Raw genomic sequence first — 20,209 nt, 5'->3', positions numbered from 1 at the left:
ATAGTGAGATACTTCTTCACACCCACTAGGATGTCTATACTAAAAAAATAGGCAATAACAAGTGTTAACAAGGATGTAGAGAAACTTGAGCATGTGTACATCTCTAGTGGAAAAGTAAAATAGTGCAGCGTTTTTGTAAAAGAGTTTGTCAGTTTCTCAGAAAGTTATACATAAGGGTTACCATATAATCCATATGATCCAGCAATTTTACTCCTAGGTATATAGACATTGAAAACACATGCCCACACAAAAAAATTATTCACAAATATTTATAGCAGCATGATTCATAAAACCCCCAATGTGGAAACAACCCAAATGTTAATCAAATGATGACTGGATAAACAAAAGGTGTATATCCATACAATGGAATATGATTCAGTCATAAAAGGGAATGAAAGACTGACATGTGCTACAATAAGGATGAACCTCGAAAACATGCCAAAGGAGAGAAGACATTCACAAAAGATCAGTATCATATGATTCCATTTATATTAAATGTCCGGAATAGGAAAATTCAGAGAGAAAATTAGATCAGTGGCTTTTAGGTGCAGGGGGTAGGGACTGGAAGTGACTGCTAATGGATATGGGATTTCTTATTGGAGTGATGAAAATGTTCTGGAAAGGTTGTACAACTTTATGACCGTACTAAACACCAGTGAATTACATACTTAAAAATGGTGGATTTTATGATATGTGAATTACATCTCCTTAAAAATGTTAAAAAATGCATGGATGATTTAGCTTTCTAGTATTTAATTCAGGATATTTGCATAGATGTTTGTGAGTGAAATTGTTTTTTGCTTTTCTATTCTTACACAGTCTTTATTTAGTTTTGGTATCTAAACCTGAATCATCTGACTTCTCTCTTATGTATGAACGTCTTTGTTTCTCTTCAGGTCTAATTCCACGTTAGCACTAATTCCTAGCCCCTCCTGCCTACTTAAGGACTTAATTCTGACAAATTCTCCCTCTCTTCCCTACATTAATAATTTTTTCCTCTCTACTATTTCCTTGATAATTCTAATAAGTATTCAAAGTGATGTAATGCTTCTTACTGTGAAAGCACATTCCCTTGACCCCACATTTATCTCCAGCAACTACCATGTTTCTCTGTCCCTCATGATAGCAAAACTTACTGAAAAATTTATTTATGGTTACCAGCATCTTTTACTTCATCCTCTCTTGGATCCATTTTATTTTATTTTATTTTATTATTTATTTAAAGATTTATTTATTTATTTGAGAGAGAGAGAGAGAGTGCTAGCAGGGGGAGGGGCAGAGGGAGAGAAGCGGATTTCCCACTGAGCATGGAGCCCCAGGTGGGGCTTGATCTCATGACCCTGAGATCATCACCTGAGCCAAAATCAAGAGTCAGTTAACCAACTGAGCCACACAATCGCTCCTCTTGGATCCATTTTAATCAGGCTTTGTCCTCATTTAGCCACTAAAGCCACCAGTTAGCTCCACCTTGTTAAATTCTAATGATCAGCTCTCTGTTATCATCTTACATGAACTCGCAGAAGCATTTGATTAAATGATAACTCCCTTCTTGAAATATTTTCAATTTAGTTTTGGGCTGCTTCGTTCTTGACTGTATCATTGAAGGTCATGGTTTTTTGTTAGCTGTCAGCTGAAGACCATGCTCCAATCCTACAGACCACCACAATTCCTTGCCATATGGGCTTCTCTAACAAGGCTGCTTACTTCATCAAGACCCAGAAGAGAGTCTGTGACCTCAGCCCTCTTTACTTTTGGATGTTTCACCTGATTAAGTAGGCCCACCAGTATAGTCTTGCTTTTGATTAACTTAGAGCAGATTGATTTGGGACCTTAAAATTACATATCAAAATACCTTCACCTTGGCCATATTGTATTGGTTAGAAGCAAGTCACAGGTCTTGCCCACACTTGAAGAGTGGGGATTCTATAGGGCAGGAAACACTAAGAGGTAGAAATCATAGGAGCCATCTTATAATTATGTCTACTGTACTCCTTATCTGTTTGATCTCTAAAATTGTAATTACTCGGGACTCAGTTCTTGTGTCCCTTTGTCTGTTATGCTGAATATCTTTTGCCTCTCCACATTTGCTTTCTCCCTTCTCTTCTTTGATTTGTGCCCTAAGAGGTGATTGGAGTACACTGTATCAACAGATTCCCTTGTTCTTGTGTTTCCTGTTGGTCATTGGCAAGAGGGTGAAGTTGGGCTATTTATTCCTCTAGCCTCTTAACTGCTGTGTTGCTTCCCTTGACTAAAAGTTATAGCTCTTGTCAGGGAGCCCTCTCCATTCAGCCACCTCCTTTATGTTCCCAGGAACTCCTACCTCCTCTTACCCCTTTAGGTTCCTGCTATTGGGGTAGTGAATCTACCTCATTATGTTTTACCCTAAACTCTACCACACCATTTAAATGACCCTTTGTTAGACTCTTCTCAAGTTATATGGTTGGAGTATGCTCCTTGGACTGATGGGTAAGTCTACGTGCTCTTCCTTGCTCATCTCATTGAGTCTCAAGGATTTAAATTTCATGATTCCACTGATGACTCCTAAAGTTTTATCCATAGCCTGGGCCTCTTCCTTGCAATTCCTACTTGAAATTTCCACTTGGGTATCTTCTATATATCACAGACTTTACATGTCCCAAACCTCCAACTCTGATTCTCACCCAACTTCCAAGCTCAAACCTGACCTCTCCACATACTTTCCAGTCTCAGTAAATGGTAATATCTTTCTTCCAGCTACAGAGGCCAAACAGTCTGGAGTTATTTTTGGCTTTCCCCTTTCTTTCACACTCTCCATTTGATCTAACAGCAATCCTCTTCTCTCTCTCTCTGTTCACATTTTAACCACTTCTTACCACCTCCACTGCTTTCATGTTGGTCTAAGCCATCATCATCTCTAACCTGGACTACTTGAATAGACTTCTAACTAGTTTCCTTGCCCCTTTCCATGCTCTTCACATTTCATTCCAGTCTTTTCTGAACAAGGCTGTCATAATGATCTTTTCAATATGTAAGTCACATCTTGTCTCTTGTCTCCTCAAAATCCTTCGGTGGCTTCTCACCTCATAAGGAGTAAAAGCTGAAGACTTTAAAATGGCCTAGAGGGCTCTGTGTGATCTGGCCTTCTGCTACAGTTCTGACTTTGCTCTTACTACTCTTCTTGCTTACTCCATTCCTGTTTCCTTGCTGTTCCTTGAAGTGTTGTGCATGCCCCTGCCTCAAAGCCTTTGAACTCCCTGTGCCATCTGCCTGGGACATTTGTCCCTTACATATCTATGTGGCTGGCTCCCTCAAATAACACCTTTTCATTAAGTCTTCTCTGGCATTCTCTATAAATAGCATCCTTCCTTCCACTTCTGTGCTCTTTTTCCTCCTTACTTTAGTTTATTTTTTCTTCCTAGGACTTTTATCCTCTGAAGTACTATGCATTCTCTTGTTTATTTGTGATCTGTTTCTCATTCTGTTCTCCCCAACCCTGCAATTATAATGTAACCTTAATACATTAGGGACTTTATTTTGTTTGCTCATTTTTCCCCAGCACCTAGGATGCTGCCTGGCATGTAGTACAGCTCAATAAATAGTCGTTGAGTAAATAATTGAGTTGCTTAATGAAAAAGTTTGTGTGATTAGGTATTATAGTGGTTTGGTAAACAACACCTATAAAATCTCTAGAGTTGCTTTGTTTGGGGGCTCCTGATCCATGGTAATGTTGGAGATAATGCTGATATGGTTATGGTGCTAGGGGGTCTTTGGATCAGTTCTGTTCTTAAGATTGTAATTTTTTCTCCTACTTTCTCAGGTCCAACACTTCCTAATAAACCACAGTCCCTATCATCAAGTGAATTGTTGTTTAAGCCTCCTCCATGCTCATGGTGGTCCCAACACAGCTGCAGCTTCAGGCAGGATGCCTGCTTCTGGCTACTCATCTGCCTGAGCCTTCTTTGCTCACTACATTGCCTTTCTGTTCTGTTTCTGGTCCGTGGAGATTTTTATCTTGATTCTGTACCCAGCTAATGTCATTGGGCTTTTATCTTTGTATACATTTCCAATCATGGCTGAGGGTTTGGAACAGAAAGGGCGTGGTAATTTATGAACTCACTAAACCATCTTGACTAAAAGTCCCCATGAACTTCCAAACAATGTTCGAATTATTGCCAAATTTAAAATCTAGGAGATAGCACATAAAAATTCAGGTTTACAGTTTATCTTGAAAATTTGTAACATCTGGCAAAACCTGGCCTACATTTCTGCATAAGACAACTGAGTGGAGGTAAGTAAATACTAAGACCCTTCAGTGGGTCAAGTTCTTTACAGGTTGCCAAGTTCTCACCACTGCACATTTTCTTAAACTTGATAGAGATGATTTCACTCCTTTGCCTTATCTGCCTAACCCCTGTAGGCATTTTAATTTGTGACTGCTATTTTGGGTATAGGATGAGCTAAAGCATCAGGTAATTTATTAAGAGGTTAAAAACAAAACACCACCAAAACCAAAAACACGTTTTTTATTTTGAATAGTATGTGTGAAATGGAGAGAGAGAGAGTGAGAGAGAGAGAGCATTCTATGTTTTTTCTCCCTAGTGCAAGTCTTTTCCAGTCCAAAATTTCCAAGCCTACTAAACCTGCAACTTTTCCATTTTAGGCTAGACTTCTTCCCTTAAATAAATTTCTTTTGGCTAAAACTCTGTATCAGGGAATACCCTGGAATTGAGTGAAGCCATTACATAGTGAGTAACACAGCACTGAGAATGTAAGGTGTCTATAAGATTTCTCCAATTCAAGAAAGAACTCTTTTGATGATACTGACAAGCTTTTCTTCCTAAATTGAACTGAGTAGTTATGAGAAACAGATTTTTCATGTATACAAGAATCTAGGTGATCAGCTCCTTTGGCCCAACTACTGCAAATATTCTTCCCAGAATATAAAAAGCATTTTTATACTTCTTGAATTATAAATTTCTGGTTTATACTGAATAGTGACCTTCTGTCCCCAAATGTACAAGTTTGTACAAGAGTAACCATGGAATGGACATTTGCCTAATTTATGTGATTTGTAGAATATCAGAAAAACCTACTGCTCCTCATGCTTTCCCTGCCAGTGAGTCAGGTGTTGAAAAGACAATATTTCTGATTTATTCAGGTTGATGTAATGAAGCTATTGTTGAATAGCAGCAAATAAATCTTCTTACGTTTGTGCCATTTGTCATGTCATTATAGATTTCAAGTTTGCAATGGTGGTTTACATAATGCTACTTGCTATTTTCTGAATACTCTGCCAGAAGACTTAATGACCCTATTACTTATTACTTACATACTTACTTATTACTTACTTAATACTTACCTGTGCCTAGGTAAGGGGGCTTGTTTGTGGTCCAGATAGATTAATTTTTGAAGTATGTTTTTGAAGTTATAATTGTAGTTCATTTTTCTGTTTTGTTGTTTCCCTTCCAAAAGTTAGAATTCCTTCAAAACATTTACTGATGTTTAATCTCTACATTTCCAAGGAAGAGTCACATGGGACAAGTTTTAAAGAGAATCAAACATTAAGCACAAAAGTGAGCAATAAAATTAGATATTATTAATATTTGTCTAATCTAAGTTTTTGTTTTTTCTCCTCAACGTGAGTTGGATCAATTCACCTTGAATTACATATGTTTTCATTTATCATTTTTATTTTTTTGTTGTTTGAATACAAGTCTTGGTGGTTGATTTCATTCAACATTTGAGGAAATCTTTAACTGCTTGCTTAGGAATTAGAAGGCATGTTACAATTTCTTGGAAAGGTATGGTTCATAGAATGAGTAGGAAAATGGACTTTGTGGATCTATCTATATCACCTGAGCCTATGGTTAGGTAATCTTGTTTGAGCTATCTAGATTTAAGAGTCTCCCTTAAGTCAGAGTAGGCTCTTTCTTTCCAGAAGTTCTAACAATTTCCTTTTCCCTACCTTACTATAAACATATATATATATATATATATTTTTTTTTTTTTTGAGAGAGAGGGGGGAGTGGGGGATGGGCAGAGGGAGAGGGAAAGAGAGAACCTTAAGCAGGCTCAGTCCCAGCACAGAGCCCCACAAGGGGCTCCATCTCATAACCCTGTGATCATGACCTGAGCCAAAATCAGGAGTTGGATGCTTAATGGACTAAGTCACCCAGGTGCCCCAGTTCACATATGTTTCAAGCTGAAAGCCCTCCATATATTTTTTTAAAAAATCACTCTACAGATTGGGGTAACCTGTCTTTTGAGGCTCTGGGATGTGTTGGAAGTTCATCTTAAAATTCCAACTGCAGTAGAGTTATTCTTAAAAAGCAGCCCTGCCTTTTCTGCTTCCCTAGTAATAGTGTGGGTATCCCTTCACACTGAACTACAACCTACCTGATCAGGACCTACAAGGCATCTCCTTTAGTTAGACTTCTCAAGTGGCCAAGACACAGGGTCACTCAGGTAACCTCACACAAATCGGGTTATTTTGTAAAGACATGAGGAGATGAACATCTTAACATGGTGTCCTTCATGGGATCCTATTCGTCATTGTTCAGCATTAAGCTACTGTAGCTCTAGTGATCTAATAGAATCTTTGGTGACCTGGTCATTTGCCTGCCTTAAAGTGGGCATCCATTGCTCCTCTCAAATTCTAATGTCTCAACCTTCCTTAATTTCTGCTTCTCTCTTTTTCTGACTCATTGTCCACTGTTCTTTTTTTCCTGTTGCTTCTGCCTACCTCTTCTATTCTCTCCTCTCTCTCCTTCTCAAATTCAAAGCTACTTTTGATCTTATTTGAACTTCTAATACCTTGCTACTCAAAGTCTCGTCCTCAGCCCAGTAGTAACAGCATTAACTGAGAACTTGTTAGAAATGCAGAATCTCATATCCCTCTTCCGGACTTGAATCATATTCTGTATACTAACAAGATCCTCAGATCTGGAGAAGTGTTTCTCCAGTGTGCTAACTGCTTAACTTTCTCCCTGCCCTTCTGCTCCCACCTTCTCATCTGTTTTCATTCTTTCACCGTCATTATTTAGTTTAGATCCCGCAGTCCATTATTTGAATGACACTCTCACCAGTAGTCTTAACTCCCTGTCTCTTTGTCTCTTAAGGATTTCCCCCCCATATATGTGATAAAAGCCAAACTCTGAATGAATGCATCTATGTTCTCTCTATGTCTATGACTGAACAACCTGGCACTGTCGCAAAAAGTCACCCATCAGGGCAGATTTATGCCAATACATTGGGCCCTTTAAGTCTGCCAATTCTTTGTTCCCCTGGTAAATTCTCTCCCTCTATTTTCAAAAATTGTTTTAAACATTCTATACTCTATTTGAACCTCAAATATTCTTAGCTCCTCCTCGGTCTCAGCAGATGACTTCACCTCCTACTTCCTGAAGAAAATAGAAGGGATCAGATGGGAACTCCCTCAGCTTCCTGCTACCAAATTCATACAGTTCCATCTGTACCCATGTTCTTCTGTTTTCCTCCTATTTTAGCATAGGATGTAGTCTTCTGATCATTTAAGGCCAATCTCACCACTTGTGTTTTGGATTTTATCCCTTCATGCCTTATCACGGACCTACATTATCCATTCCTCCTCATCACCTCTACTCTGCTATGTATTCAACATATCCTTCTCAGTTGGATTATTTCCAGTTACATTTAAACTTGTTCATGTCTCTCCTATCTTAAAAACAACCACCTTTTCTTGACTCCCACTTTCCCCTCCAACTCCATTCAATCTTTCCCATTTCTTTAAATCTGAATTTTCTAAAGAGCTTTCATTATTTAGTGAGTCCATTTTTTCACCTCCTCAACTTTCTCCATTATAACAGTTGTTTCTAGCTCTGCACCAGAACAACTGTGGCCAAGGCCACAAATGACCTCCATAATTTAAATCCAATGGATGTTTTCCAGTAATTTTTTTCTGATCTCTAAGCACTCTTGTCCACTCTGAGTTTTTTTGTATTGTGTTAATTTTGTCTCCCAGGACACAATGCTATCCAGGTTTTCCTTCTTACTTTTCTAGCATTTCCTTCTTTATTACTTTGCAGATACACCCTTCTCTGGTTAGTGTGTTCTGAGCACTTTTCCCTTTCCACTTTATATTCTGTTATAGGTTAGGTTCTCTAGATCACATGTTGTTGTGATAGAGTTTGGGGTGCAAGCTGTTCATTACGAACCAACACCTGTGGAAAGAAAGCAGAGAGTGTGGGGGCATTCTGAATCATGGACTCACCCACCATTAAATTGAAATGGCTGAGCCTTCATACACCTGCCTTACTCATTCACCAGAAGTGAGGTGCCCAGAAAAGACATGAGATCCTTCAAGGAGATTCTCTTAGCTGAAGAAGATGCTGAAGGAGCTGAGAGCGGAAAAATATCTGTTGGGAGATGTGAGTGATAATCTTTGTGTCTATCGCATATTTTCTCTTTGGATAGTATTTTCCGTATGCATGGTTCATTTTCATCGATTGGCTAATGATTCTCAAATTTATACTTCCAGTCCAGACCAGACCATACACTGAATTGCCTATTCAGGATCTCTACTTGAGTGTCTCAAAGAGTTTTCAGGCTCAATATGTCTAAATCCCATAACAGATCTTAATATTCTGTGAATCTATTCACCTCTCTCCTTTTCTACTGCTATTGCTCTAGCTCACACTCTCATTTTCTCTAGGCTGAACTCCTGCAAAGTCACTCCGTTTGGTCTTCCCATATCCACTCTACTTCTTTCATCAGTTTATTATATTGCAACCAGAGCAATATTTTTCAAATTCAATTTTGAATATGTTACCTCTTCTCCATGCCTGAAATCCATACATTGAGGGACTTAACATTGTTGTTTTAGGGAGAGACCAAAATAATGCATATAGCCCTCAAGGGCTTCTGTGGTTGGTGCCTATCTGTGTCTCTAGCCTAACCTCAACCTACTCTTATCCTCAGTCCCTGCATTCCAGTGGCACTGATTTATTATTTACTTTTAAATTTTCTCTAGTGGGTTCACAAGAGTCTTACAATATTGTTCTCTCTACTAATAATACTCCTCTCTCATTTTTCAGCTTGTTGGCTCTTCTCCATTTTTCAGCTCAAGCCTCATTTTTTTCAGGTAAGCCTTCCTTAAGCCTCTCATATTGGGTCAGGCTCTCAGAGTATTTTGTTTTATTTCTTCTTAGCACATGTGTTAGAATGTCAATGTATACTTATTCATGTGATTATCTGACTACTATTTGACTTCTCCATTAGTAACTTTCATGAGTACAGAAAATCACTATCCGTTCTTCAAAGTCTGCTGTACTTAGTGCGCTGTCTGACCCAGAGTATGTTCTCATTACATACTTGTTGAATGAATAACTATGTTCTAAGCTAGAACACCTGACTGGATTATTAGTTGCCATTCAGTATGGAGTCCATCATGTAAAATTTTTGTTCCAGGCTCTTAGTTTAGCCTATCAGTTGCTTCTGGGGAGGAAATTGGTTGAGGTATATGTAGTCCAGTCACATGCAACCAACCTCAACCAACCTTGAATTAGAAGTTACATGTGGTTGCTTTCTTAGAAGGTGCCTGTAGGTACAACTGGTCTTGGAGACTGAGAACCTCTTCTCCAGGTTAGACTTCTGGTTTATTTACATTAGAGATTAGATGACATTAGATCAGTCTTTGGTGGATATAAGAGGAATCAAATCTACCCATACTTCTCTTTACTGACTGTTATGTGTAGTAACATTCTAAACAAATCCTTAGTAAGCAAGTCTGTTGAATGTGCTATTAACTCTGATTGAGTACAGTAGGAAAATTACCTTAGGAATGTTAACTACAGTTAACTGACATTGCACAAAATCTAAACATTTTGTTCATACAAGTACACTAATACTAATGGCTTTCATTTGACTGGAAAATTCTCAAAGTGATTTGCTAACACACAAAGTTTACCAATACCAACCAGGTCTGAACTGCAGCTGGGGCAGCTGGATAATGCTGTACAATTAAGCCTTTTCAAAATGCAAATTCAAAAGAACACCTTATTCAACTGAAGCTTCAGGGGAAATTTAGAAAGGCAAATGCAATTATGCAAGTTGGACAGCTGCCAAAGGAAGAGTTGGCCAATATCTTTAATTTTGCAAAGAGGGTCATTATCAATTTTTATATATAAATCTCCATCTGCCCCTGGAGAGATAATGAGCCCTCTAGGGTACAAAGTGAAGAGATGTTTTTTGTGGAGAATCAGTAATATGTAAACAATAATGTTGATGCCAAGATACATATAGCATCTGCTATCAAATAGACAACAATACTGCATATAATCAGACAATGCTAAGTAGTGACCAAAGTCTAGAATTTTCATTATGCATGAATTTTTATTTTTCTATTGTGAACAACTCCCTGGTGATATTGGACAGAAGACAAGTATGTCACATCATTTTGTCTCTCAAAGTGCTTAGAAAAAAATCTAGTTGAACATATGCAAACAACCAATGTTTAGAAAATAAATGATAGTAAATACTTATTTATTATTCTTCTTATACCCAAAATAAAATCTTGAACTCAGTAAAAATTCTTTTAGTTTATCTTATAGTCTTCTTTCTCTCTTGGGAAACTAAGAAATCAACTGACAAGGGTTTATTTTTTATATCAAGAATTTATAAATAGGGGCGCTTCTTAGCCTCAACTTTCCAATTTGTAAAATTGGAAATATAATAATTATGTAACTATTTATGTAATAATTATGTAAAACATAAATAGTACCTACAATTACATACGCTAATAGGCCTGACCCAAAATAAGTATTTGATAAATTTGCCATGAAGTAGTGAGCTATAGAAGAAAACAACCTAAGAGCTGAAAGGAGCATCACTAGAAAGAAGCCTCAGGGCACACAACATAAGGAAGAAGACCATTTGAAAGCAAGAGCCATCAACAATATCAAATGCTGCAGAGAGCTCAAGGAAGACAGGAAGAGAAAAAGATTTGGCAATATGGAAGTCATTGGTGACCTCCATCTGAGTGGGTTGAAGCAAGGTAGAAGCAGAAGTCAGACTGTTGTAAGTCAAAGCACAGAGGAGAGGTGAGGAAATGGAGATATGTAACTAACTCTTTTAAGAAGTGGAAGGAAGGAAGGATGGAAGGAAAGAAGGAAGGGCCATAGGAAGAGAAGGATATAAAATTAAGGATTATTTTTAATTGGTGAAACTATACATAAAGAACCAATAGACAGAGATTGATAACACAGGATACAGGAAGATCAACAGAGTGAGGTCCCAAAGGAGGTGAAGAAAATGGAAACCAAAGCATAGAATTATCTTGAGCAGGAGTAAAGACATCTCTTTCTGTGTGCCAAGAGGAAAAGAAGAAAGGATGAGTGCAGATTCTGAGCTATTGATAGGCAGGGAGACAATATCACCGGACGGTTTCAATTTTCTCAGTGAAGTAAAAAGCAACATATCATTTGCTGAGAGTAAAGGTAGAATTGGTAGGATAGAGATTTAAAAAATGAAATTAAAATAAAGCTGCTGAGTAAAATGGGAGTCACCATAACCAGAGATACAGAAAAAAAATATTGCCAAGTAGTGTTGAGGCCCCAACTCTGCTGTGAACCATGACTGTTCCATGGCACCAATGTACTAGTTCATGTAATCTCCAGCAGTACTTTGCAACTCTAAACTATTCTTGTAAGGACTCTACAATTATTTTTAAGATCCCAGGTGTATAAAGATGATTGATGATTAGATTGATCTAGATATGAGTTTTTTGAAAGTTTGGTGCAAAGGAAAGATTCATGGCTTCAAATGACAAAAACCCAACTCAAACTAGCTTAAACCCATAAGAAAATTGATCAGGCCATATAACTGGAAATTTCAAAGTATATCTGGTTCCAGGGGGTTAACCACTGCCATTGTCTTTTTCTCCAGTTCCTGACTCTGCTTTCCTCTCTGTTGTCTTCTTTTTCAGGACAATTCTTCCTTATTGGTGGCAAAGGAGAACACTTGAATCTTAATCCATTGTTACATAGCCATCCCCCTCAAAAAGAGAGCACATCTTTCCCGTTAGGTTCAGAAATTATTACAGAAATGACTCCTATTTATCTTCTTGGATCACAGGTCCATCCTTAAGTCAGTCATGTGGCCCAGGCAATGGAGTACTCTGACTGGCTACCCCTGGAGCTGGTGGGTGGAGTAGATTCCATTCAAACCACATGGACTAACAGTGTATGTGGGAATCTTTATCCAAAAGGAAGAGATGCAGGTCTGACAAAATGAATAAAAAGGAAAAACTCAAAAGCATGTCACTTGTCTTCTTTATTTTACTTTCCAAGTTATATCCTTTGCATTCACACTAAACATCACCTTTTAATGCCCAGACCTACACTTACGCTTTTTATATTTCTGAAACCCAAGCTCAATCTTTTATTTTTCACTTTCTCCTCTACACATTCTCATCATTCTGTTCCTTGGTCTCACCCTCTATTAATCTACATTCAAAATACTAATCTTCACTTCTTAAAATCCTTCATTGACCAAGATTGTTTCAATATTTAAAAAGCAAGGCTATTTTAATTTTTTCAATGAATTCAATTTAATTAATTAATTACTCATTCTCAAAATGGCAATGGCATCAAAATTAATTTTCAAAATATCTCTTTATATTTAAGGACATAGTAGGAAGTAAAAGGTACAGATAGCCTGTACACATATATTATTCCACAGATAATTCAGTGAATAATATATTGGCAATCTAAATGTAATCAATGTTAAACCTAGGAGTTAATACAAATTGGATCATGGTTACTTCTGCTTAGAACCCTTTAGTATTTTCCATTTCTCTGAAGGAAAAGACCAAACACCTTAACATGGCGCATGGAGCCCAGCATGGTCCAGCTTCTGCTGCCCCCTCCTTACGTCATAGCCCCTCTGGGCTCACTCCACTGCAGGCTCACTGGTCTTCTTTCAGTCCTTCCTACATACCACACAACCTCCCACCACAGAATGCTCTGATAGGCTCTTATTTTTGCAGGCAAGTTTTTCTTTTTTCATCCTTTGGAGCTCTATTCAAAGTTCCCATCTTCAGAGAAGGAAAAGCCTTCCCTGACCTCCTTGACCACATCATTTCATCCATTAGATTAATTTCAATTTTTGTAGCATTGCAATCTTGACTTCTGTTGACACAGTTATAGCTTTGCAGTTGTTTGTGTGACTACTTCATTATAGTCTATCATACTCACTGCATTGTAAGTGCTAAGGAAGATAGGGACTGTTGTGTCTCTAATATCCAATACATTGTCCTGCACATTGTTGGCACACAATAAAACAAATATATATTGAATGAACCAATATATTTATAAATTCTTTTTTTAAAAGATTTTATTTATTTGAGAAGGAGAGAGAGAGAGTGAGCGAATGAGCAAGAGCTTAAGAGCAGGGGGAGGGAGAAGCAGAACCCCCGCTGAGCAGGGACCCCCCCTCCCCATGCAGATTTTCATTATGATTATATTTTATAGCAAAACATGGAAGATATTCTAAATTAGCTCTAAGTTAGTCCTGCAGGGTGGTTCATGAAAAATGTATTCTTTGTTGTTGTTTTAAAAGTTTTTTAAATTTATTCATTTGAGAGAGACAGAGAGACAGAGATTGAAGGAGCAGAGGGAAGGGTCAGAGGGAGAGGAAGAAGCAGACTTACCAAGCAGGGAGCCCTACTGGGGACTGAATCCCAGAACCCTGGGATCATGTCCTGAGCCGAAGGCAGATGCTTAACAAACTGAGCCACCCAGGCGCCTATGTTGGTTTTAATAGATACTAACCAATGATTTTTCCAACTAATTTTATCTTAATGATTGACTACTTCAGATCCTATATGCCCAAAATAAGCCTATTTTCCCAGTAGAATAGAAAGGTTTTCTTTGTTTATTGATCATATCCCTTATATACACCCTTCACCCAGAATTAATTTTATATGTATGGAGATATTTTCCTTTGTTCCTGTCTCAAAATTTATTATTATATTCATTGAAAATTTTATCTCCTTCATTTACCCCTGAAGTAGAATCTTGGTCTGAGTAAAATTTTTTTCAAATGTGCTTTGTTCTCTTTTCTTCTTATCCAAATGGCATGGGCATATCAGCTCGAAGTTGCTATATTATAGTGTTGCTCCATTTGCCCACATTTAAACACTGTTCATGGACATGGTTTAAAGATTAATAGTCACATCCTTTTGCTTAAACATCTTTCCATGGAGGTGGGGTGAGGATTTTGCTTCAATTAGTGCCACAGCAAGTGCTCAGTGCCACAGCAAGTGATGCGTGCCAAAGCAGGTGCTCAGTGCCACAGCAAGTGATGCATGCCACAGCAAGTGATGCGTGCCACAGCAAGTGCTCAGTGCCACAGCAAGTGCTCAGTGCCACAGCAAGTGATGTGTGCCACAACAAGTGCTCAGTGCCACAGCAAGTGATGCATGCCACAGCAAGTGATGCGTGCCAAAGCAAGTGCTCAGTGCCACAGCACGTGATGCGTGCCACAGCAAGTGCTCAGTGCCACAGCAAGTGCTCAGTGCCACAGCACGTGATGCATGCCACAGCAAGTGCTCCGTGCCACAGCAAGTGATGCGTGCCACAGCAAGTGCTCCATGCCACAGCAAGTGATGCGTGCCACAGCAAGTGCTCCATGCCACAGCAAGTGATGCGTGCCACAGCAAGTGCTCAGTGCCACAGCAAGTGATGCATGCCACAGCAAGTGATGCATGCCACAGCAAGCAATGATTGTTGCACAGTGCTCTAATTGTCATTTCACTTGGACCAGCTGAATCAAACCCTAGAAAATCACATGTGATGGAATACATACTGCTAACCCAGTGTTTTTCTATAAAGGAAGCCCATTGTGAGGATTAATTTTCCACTGCACACTTTTGAATAAAGTCTCTCTTCATTCTTTGAGAGATTCCTCTGTCCCACAGATATGCGTAAGTTAAAGCCCAGCATTACCCAGCTGCAATGCTATGTGAACATATGCAAGCAAAAATGGCCCGAATAATATCCTCATGTGTTTGACTTTTTACTTCTTGCATCACTCATGATCCAGCTGTCTCTTCTACCCATTTTATCAAGTGAAGACTTGCCAAGGCATCCCTTCCTACTCTTGTGTTTATCAAGGCAGGGAACAAAATCATCTATGTTTTATTCTTCTTCCATGGGATCCTCATAAACAAACAAACAAATAATTTTTGGGGTGCCTGGGTGGCTCAGTTGTTTAAGTGTCCGACTCTTGATTTTGGCTCGGGTCAGGATCTCAGAGTCATGAGATCGAGCCTCCCATAGGGCTCCACTCTGGGCATGGAACCTACTTAAGAGTATCTCTCCCTCTTCCTCTACCCTGCCCCCACCACCTGAGTTTTCTCTCTCTCTCTAAAAAAAAAAAATAAAGAAAAAATAGATAATTTTTCTTGAAATACATTTGACATAAAACATTATGTAGGTTTAAGGTGTGCAATGTATTGATCTGATACATTTATATATTGTAATATGATTGTCATTGTAGTGATAGTTAACATCTCTATTACATCACACAATTATCATTTCTTTTTTGTTGTGGAAATAATTAAGGTCTAGAGTCTCTTAGCAAGTTTGATGATTATATAATATCATTGTCTATGTTCACCATATTGTATGTTAGATCTTCAGGACTTATTTAATAGATATATAATAGTAAGTAGTTTTTAAGTAAGTGCTCTAGAAATACATAGTTTATGATCTCTAACCTCTTGGGAAAAAATAATCTTTTGTTGAGAATGAAGGCTTTACCTTAATATAGAGACGTTATACCAAAAATATTAAATACCTGGGAATAGACTTAACCGAAGAGGTGAAAGGCCTGTACTCTGAAAACTATAAAACTATAAAACACTGATGAAGGAAATTGAAGATGACACAAACAATGGAAAGACATTCCATGCTCAGGGATGAAAAGAACAAATATTGTTAAAATGTCTATACTACCCAAAGCAATCTGCAGATTCAATGTAACCCTTATCAAAATACCAACAGCATTTTTCACAAAACTAGAACAAATAATAACTAAAATTTGTATGGAACCACAGAAGACTCTGAATAGTCAAAGCAATTCTGAGAAAGAAGAACAAAGCTGGAGGTATCTCAATTCCAGATTTCAAGTTATACTATAAAGCTGTAGTGATCAAAACAGGATGGTACTGGCACAAAAACAGAAATAAACCTACATATATATGGTCAATTAATCTATGACAAAGGAGGCAAGAATATACAATAGGGGAAAAGATAGTCTTTTCCATAAATGGTGCTGGGAAAACTGGACAGCCAAATGTAAAAAGATGAAACTGGACTACTCTCTAACATCATACACAAAAAATAAGCTCCGAATGGATTAAAGACCTAAACATGAGACCTAAAACCATAAAAATCCTAGAAGAGAATAGTGGCAATAATTTCTCTGACATCAGCCGCAGCAACATTTTTCTAGATATGTCTCCTAAGGCAAGGGAAACAAAAGCAAAAATAAACTATTGGGACTCCATCAAGATAGAAAGCTTTTGCACAGCAAAGGAAACTATCAACAGAACAAAAAGACAACCTACTGAATAGGAGAAGATATTTACAAATAATATATCCAATAAGGGGTTAATATCCAAAATATATAAAGAACTCATACCACTAACACCAAAAAAATAAAAAACAAAAACCAGTCTGATTTAAAAATGGGCAGAGGTCCTGAATAGACATTTTTCCAAAGAAGACATATAGATGATTAACATATACATGAGAAGATGCTCAACATCACTCATCATCAAGGAAATGCAAATCAAAACCACAATAAGATATATTCTCATGCCTATTAGAATGGCTAAAATCAAGAAGACAAGAAATAAATGTTGGCGAGGATGTGGAGAAAAAGGAGCCCTCTTGCACTATTGGTGGGAATGTAAATTGGTACATCCACTGTGGAAAGCAGTATGGAAGTTCCTCAAAAAATTCAAAATAGAAATGCCATATGATCCAATAATTCTGCTATTGGGTATTTAGAGAAAATGAAAAGATTAATTCAAAAAGATACATGCACCCCTATGTTTATTACAGCATTATTTACAATACCTAAGATATGGAAAAAACCTAAGTGTCCATCAGTAGATAAATGGATAAGGAAAATGTGGTATATATACACAATGGAATATTACACAGCCATAAAAAGGATGACATTGTGCCCTCTGAGACAACATGGATGGATCTAAAGGGTATGATGCTAAGTGAATTAAGTTAGACTGAGAAGACAGATATTCTATGATTCCACTCATAAATGGAATTTAAAAAATGAATAAATGAACAAAAAGCAGAATTAGGGCTATAAATATAGAGAATAAACCGATGGTTGCGAGAGGGGAGGGGAGTGGGAGGTTGGGCAAAATGGGTGAAGGGGAAAGGGAGATACTGGTCTCCAGTTATGGCATGTGAGTAAGTCACGAGAATAAAAAGCAGTGTGTAAGGAATACAGTCAATGACACTGTAATAATGATGTAATGGGACAGATTGTAGCTGTACTTGTGAACATAGCATAATGTATAAACTTGTCCATTTGTTGAATTGTACATCTGAAACTAATGTAACATTGTGCATCAACTATATTCAAATAAAAACATATAGAGGCATTGTGATGTAATACTTAAGCAGTCAACATTCAGAGTTCCATAAATTCTTTTTCTATATAAATAATGTAGAATAACATGTCTCTAGTGAAAGTGAAAAATGAAATCACTTTTCACCTTTTAAAACTAAGCTTAACGTTAACATTTACTGTGATTCTACGAACTGGTCAGAAGTGAGAAATTTCATAAATTGATTTAATATGTGACTGATCCATTTTCTTTAAATGCTAAAACACTGGCTCAAGATGGCTGTACTGACAAAAAGCCAGAGTTAGGCTTTGACCATGCTTGTCTTTGTGTAGATTGAATTACATGTGTATGTTAATCAGTCCATGATTTCATGATTTTGCTTTTCTAAGTTTGCATGTTGTGATAGGTATCTAATATTACCTGTGTTCAAAGCAGTAAACAGCAAATGACACGAATTTCTTGCCACTATGTTATTCACTTTTGTTGTAACTCTAAATGTTCTGCCATTTTCATTCCTTCTCTTCCTTCAATAAGTTATTTGAGAATCTTTGGTACCTTCCTCACTATTGTACTTGAGAAAACTAAACTGTTTAAAAGAATTTCTTGTTTCTTCAGCTTCATTTGAGGGTAATCGTTTCTTTTTTTTATGTATTTCACTTTTCCTGAGAGCACAAAATCTGTTGCAGACTGGTAGTTGGTACAGTTATAACTTCACTTGGATATCCATGGGGTCAGTCCAGGGTTTTGAGATCCTGCCTTAGTCTCTTGATTGTTGTGCCACTTATGTTCAGGTAACTTAAATCCATCAGATTCCTCGTTGATAGAACAGCAACTATAATAATGGCTCATATTTATCGAGCCGGGCACCATTCTATGCACCTGATATACATGAACTAATGCAACAGTCACAAGCATTCCTTGTGCTAGGTACTATTATGTACTATTCCTGATTCATAGCTAAAGGGAAGATACTATGATTATCCCAATTTTACAAAAAAAAAAAAAGAAAAGAGAAAGAAAGAAAGAAAAGAAATTTAGGCCTAGTTAAGTTGAGGGTAAGTTCCATACCCAAGGCACACCTCTAGTAAATGGCAGACCTAGAAGTTGAGTGGAACTCTACCATACCATTACCTGCCAGGTCAATTTGTGAGAATTAAATGGATAATTCTATTAAAGACACCTCACTGTATACTGGAATTAAAAGCAAAAACATCTCACAGTGAACTTTACCTATAAATACTCGATAAGTTGTGGTTATTATTGTTTTTATTGAGATAGCATGACAGTGAGAATTGGAGGGAAGGTGTCATATTCACTGTGGATCTCCCTTACCTGGAACTGTGCTATGCAATGAATGAAAGAATGCATAATGAATGATCTTAAGGCAAGATTAAGTTGGACATAGTTGATAAAAACCATATATAAAGGTACAAAGTGTTCTAAGTGCATCATAAATGTCCTTACAGTTTGTTTTTATAGGGATAATAAAGATGAGAAAGGGTTGTGGGAATAAGAGAAATGAGACTATAAAAAAGTCCTTAAATATGCTGTTACAACAATTTTATTAATTTGTTTTATTAATTGTGATTATAGTTACTAGCAAAAAAAAGAAAGGCAAAAAAAAGAAACCCCTGATAAAATGTCAATTTTGTTATAAATTTGTCACAGCCAAAAGAAAGGAAGAATATTCTGTGATTTATTGGAATTAAAGAATAATGATAATTCAATCTTTGGGAAATTTTGTGAATGCATAGCTATTTCAAATTACTTTTGAATGAATGCCAGAAATAATATTAATGAAAAATTTTTTCTATTCATCTCTTTTTGAGAAGAGGAACATATTTAATCCATTGATGTATACATACTCACACAAATATTTCTAAAAACACGGTGGTGTTTTGTTACCTTTGGCTAATAATACTCAAATGCTTTACTTAATTAAACAATGTATTTTATTTTTAATAGATCAGGATAACAATTCTGCTTTTATAGATGTATGCCATTTGGTACAAAGAGATCACTGAATCATTTAAATTATTTGTGCTTCCCTTGTATCATGTGTGTTAATTATGTGTAAGTCATTCTCACTAAAGATAAAAGGTGAGACTTCAGCATTAAAATGAGCACAGTCTCCATATTAAATTTCTTATAAGCCTGCAGTGGTTAAAACTTTTAATTCTTGAACATTACATATACTATATTAGATGTGGCCAATATTATTTTTGGCTAAGAAAACAGGCCAAGAGTTTTGCAAAACTGTATCCTTTTGGATCACGTTCAAAATTTTATAGATTTTTTAAAGTATAAACAAGGTTTAATTCTTTTTTTTTTTTTAGAAGATTTTATTTATCTGAGAGAGAGCATGAACACACGAGCGGGGGGGAGGGGCAGAGGGAGAGGGAGAAGCAGACTCCCCACTGAGCAGGGAGCCCAATGTGGGGCTCGATCTCAGGACCCTGAGATCATGACCTGAGCTGAAGACAGATGCTTAACCAACTGAGCCATCTATGTGCCCCAAGGTTTAATTCTAAATAAGAAAAATATGTAACTGTATGGTTATGATCACTTATTTTTAAACAATGGGGGCAATGC

The 20,209-nt window shown here is 37.2% G+C and overlaps 1 long non-coding RNA gene across 1 annotated transcript; it reads left to right on the top strand.

The window, feature by feature from the left end:
- Positions 1-8,154: 8,154 nt before the first annotated feature.
- On the top strand, positions 8,155-12,226 carry LOC116625277. The gene is made up of 3 exons (XR_004298049.1): positions 8,155-8,384; positions 9,051-9,097; positions 11,939-12,226. It is a non-coding gene; the product is annotated as an uncharacterized LOC116625277 (long non-coding RNA).
- The last annotated feature ends 7,983 nt before the right edge of the window (positions 12,227-20,209 follow it).

The sequence above is a fragment of the Phoca vitulina genome, unplaced genomic scaffold (assembly GCF_004348235.1).
Source record: "Phoca vitulina isolate PV1807 unplaced genomic scaffold, GSC_HSeal_1.0 scaffold76, whole genome shotgun sequence".
Taxonomy (NCBI): Eukaryota; Metazoa; Chordata; class Mammalia; order Carnivora; family Phocidae; genus Phoca; species Phoca vitulina.
This window is presented reverse-complemented; position numbering and strand designations above follow the sequence as displayed.